The sequence below is a fragment of the Solanum stenotomum genome, chromosome 2 (assembly GCF_019186545.1).
Source record: "Solanum stenotomum isolate F172 chromosome 2, ASM1918654v1, whole genome shotgun sequence".
In the NCBI taxonomy this organism is placed as follows: Eukaryota; Viridiplantae; Streptophyta; class Magnoliopsida; order Solanales; family Solanaceae; genus Solanum; species Solanum stenotomum.
The window spans coordinates 52,573,162-52,577,474 of NC_064283.1; the positions used below are offsets into that span (position 1 = coordinate 52,573,162).

At 36.6% G+C, this 4,313-nt stretch overlaps 1 pseudogene; it reads left to right on the forward strand.

Moving 5' to 3' along the window:
* The first annotated feature begins 433 nt into the window (after positions 1 to 433).
* Positions 434 to 3,038, forward strand: LOC125856094 (probable methyltransferase At1g29790; annotated as a pseudogene).
* Positions 3,039 to 4,313: the final 1,275 nt, after the last annotated feature.

Below are 4,313 nucleotides of genomic sequence, written 5' to 3' on the forward strand. Positions count from 1 at the left end.
TGTATTATTAAATTAGGTCTTGGGCCTAACTCACACTCCAAAAGCTAGCTCAAAGGGAGGAGGATTGCCCAAGCCATATAAGGAGTCCACCCATCTCATTAATCACCGATGTGAGACATTTGTTATTCTTTAACACCCAACCTCACGCCCAGTGCTTAGCATCTGGTGCGTGGGCAATTTTGATTTTGGGGGCCCCAACATCGGGTGTGACGGGCCCTGCTCTGATACCATGTTAAATTAGGTCTTGGGCCTAACTCACACCCCAAAAGCTAGCTCAAAGGGAGGAGGATTGCCCAAGCCTTATAAGGAGTCCACCTATCTCATTAATCACCGATGTGGGACATTTGTCATTCTTTAACATGTATTGGGAATTCGGGTTCGTTTCAGAGGGTATCTACCAAGAGGTTGTATATTTGTAGTAGAGCACTTAAGGTATGAAAGTTTTGATCTTTCTAGTTCCAAGATTCCAACTTAAGTGAGAAATTTCTTGAAACCCCATTTGCTTCCTTTGGGTAAAGATTCAAGAGTTGGAATCATTGAAAATGTGGCTTCTATAGAAAATTCTTGTGTAAAATTTGTGGATTTTGTTTCTCGATTTTTGAATTATAGGGTTAATGGGCATTGCCGTCATCATTGGAGTCTTTGAAAAAAAAACTACTTTTTAGTGGCTGTGAGGCATTGCCAAGAAAAAGGTGCTTTGCAAAGACAATTCCAAAGGTTGGTTTACTTTATTTTCCAGATTTGCTTTGGAAAAATTATAATGAAAATATTTATAGATAGACAGGTATTGGTTGCAAGAATTCATCTTATTTGAATGTTAAAAAACGTAATGGAGATTTGTGCTAGTTGTTTTGATATAGTAAGTAGTGGGGGTGTATGAGAGTCGAGATATGTTAAGGGTGGTAGAGGGAAAATGTTTTTTAATTGATAATGTTCTAGCAATGTTGGAAAATGATGGAGAAATTAGAATTTTATTTGAGGGATAAAGGACGAATTTACCCCCGAACTTTGATAAATGGTACGTTTATGCCCTCCGCTATACTTTGCGTCCACATAAGCCCCTGCCGTCCAATTATCAGTACACACATGCCCCTCTCACTAACGGACCCCTCATTTTGTACACGTGTCTTAATCCTAATCAACTATCCGTTTGACCATTATTTTAACCCATAAACTAACAACCCGCCCCATAAACCCAATAACCCACCCGATTCCCTCTAAAAATTTCCTAAGTACCTTATCCACAATGGAGCCTAACATTTCATTCAAATAGAAAAGTACATCCATATACCTTCCATTTCCAGCAAAAACCAGATATAATAACAGTCCAAGAAACATCATTTCGCACTGGCATCTTATAAAAAATTTTACAAGCTTGATACATCTCACCATTATTTGCATGCCCACATTACAACTAGCCCAAGAGAACACATCTCTTTCAGTTATTCTATCAAACACTTTGTATGCATCATCTGTAATCTTGAAAACCGAATACATACTAATCAACGAATTGCTCACATATAAGTTTGATTCAAGCCCATTTTTCACCACCAACCCATGAACAATTTTTCCATGTACAATTGATTTTTGATGGGCACATGACGTTACAATAAAAGTGAACGTGTACTCGTCCGGAAAAACCCGAATGGGGTGGTCTAAATTCAAGAGTTGGCGAAAAAGACAGAAACTTTCTGAAGAATTTTGGAGTTTGCAGTATCCTCTGATCATCAGATTCCATATTAGAATCGGGGGTGAAGGCAAAGGATAGTGAAGAAACAGAAATCTTGCTGAGGTAACTTCCTTGATATGCAGATAACAGTGAATCAGAGAATTAACTAAAGAAGCAGTTGATGAGAGTTCTTGTGTGAGTATTTGGGCATTTATTTGCTTTAGTTGAGATTTAGGTGGGCATTGGTGTAGCAATTTAGACAATTCTTTTCGAGTAATGTGAATTTTGTCTTGAAAGACTGCGGGAAAAGTGGTTGTTGAAGAACAACAAATTCGACATTTGGGCTTATTAACAGTCAAGTGTTTGGCTTTACGCCATGAAAGAAAGCGCATTTGAAGTTTCACAAAAGAAACTGGAAATCAATTGGGAGAGCTCTAAATATTCAGTGCTCTGCACTAAGTCTTTTTCTTTTCTTTTCTTTTTCAAATTTACAATATCTCCAATCTCCAAAATTGAGTTTGTATGTATAGGTTTGGGTTACATTTTGACCTAATGGGGATGCAATATTATGACCAGATAGTTTGATAGGTTATTTCAGATTTCAATTTTTGGGTTAGGTCAACAAATATCAGGTTGTTAGTTTTGGGTCTTTTAAGTGACTTAGGAAATTTTAGAGGGAATCGGGTGGGTTATTGGGTTTATGGGGCGGGTTGTTAGTTTATGGGTTAAAAGAATGGTCAAACGGGTAGTTGATTAGGATTAAGACACGTGTACAGAATGAGGGGTCTGTTAGTGAGAGGGGCATGTGTGTACCGATAATTGGACGGCAGGGACTTAGGTGGACGCAAAGTATAACGGAGGATATAGACGTACCATTTATCAAAGTTCGGGGGTAAATTCGTCCTTTTTCCCTTTATTTGATGTTGGAGAGGGATCTGTACATTTGCAGCTACAGTGGATGAAAGGAATGTGACTGTAGTTACAACTACCTTGAATGTTGATGTCCCATTCAATGAATTCATTGTTGCAATGGGTGTTTTCCCATTGTATTTAAGTTCAGATCATCGATTCCATTTTCATAATAATGTGTTTGATTTGATTCATGCAGAAAATGTGTTGGATGATAGCAACAATGGATGCCCTTCAAAATTAGAGTTTTTAGTAAATGATGTTGATAAAGTTTTGATGGCTGGAGGATTATTTTTGTTGGATAGTTTCCTTTCTTCCAATGAAGACAAGAAAACTCCATTAACCAGTAATTGAATGTTTTAGGTACAGAAATCTCAAATGGGTTGTGGGTGAGGAGATCAATGTATCTGAAAATTAGGTTCATTTATATGATGTTCTACATAAAACACTAAGAATTTGATGGAATAATTGAATGCATTCGTCTTCTTTACCTAACTGCTAACCGGAATCTTAGTAGGTGGATTTGGCTTTATGAAAGGGGTACTATATGTCTAGAGGACTCTCTTTATCTCCAAGTATGTCATCCTTCAGAATAGTTAGGTATTTTCTTTTACATCATGTCACTGTAGTCCTCAAGTGTACTACCACCTCCAAGTGTCCATTGCCTTGGATTAGAGAATTATGAAGTTGGTTTATCTGTTTTGTCTTGTTTTTTTTTTATCAATTACAATATCATATTGTTGATTTGTTGCACTTGAGCTGAGGGTCTATCGGCAACAACCTCTCTACCTCCATTTGATATTCATATTTTAATTTTTGTCTAATCGGGACTTAAAATAGGTATAGTTATAGCAATTTCTCACAATGCAGGCCCGGATGAACAGAGGTTTATCGAGGCTTCTATAGGTTATGTATCTGGAAATCCAATTGTGACTGATAAAGAGTATGACAAGCTGAAGATGAAACTTAAGGTACTCAGACATTAGTTGTTATTTTGATCACAATATTGTTCACTTTTTATTAAAAAAGGAATGTTTATGTCCAAACGGATCTTGTAGTCTTTTCCGTATTGACATCTTTTAATTTTGTAGAGGGATGGCAACGATATTGTGGTTGAGGGTCCAAGGTGAAGTCTTCGAAGTAGAAAGGTTTGTACTTCTCTACTCAATGGGATTTACTAGTCTTATAATTCATATTCATCTTTCATGTCGCACTCTTGTGGAAATGCTTGTTCTTCGTCATACATCTATGCAAGATGTCTACGAGGTTAAGTTGGTTGATGGATTTTACTTTGTGCACGTTTATAGTGACCATTCTGTTGATTATCTAAAGACACTCTTGTTAAATGTCCCTGTTGTTGTTGCTCTCGGATTGTGAGTAATACTTGACCCCGTTTTACATTACAGTTGTTCTATTTTACGATGTTAAAAAATATGTAAACTGATGATACCACACATCCGTGTTCTTAGCTCATGAAGAAACTAGCATGATTTTTCTTTAATAGATATGTTTTGCAAATGCCTTGCTAGGTTTTTCTTCCAAGAAAATTTGACTTGATTCGAGATCACTTATGTTTTGGTGGTATGCCTTGTTACCTATAATGGCTTTTATTTCATCGCTAAGGTATCAAACACTTCAAAATTACAGTTGGGTATACGTGTTGAATCCTCTAAAAGCTATGCATTTTAATAACTTTTCAATCATCACCAAGAGCAAGTATTATAGATAATTTTTT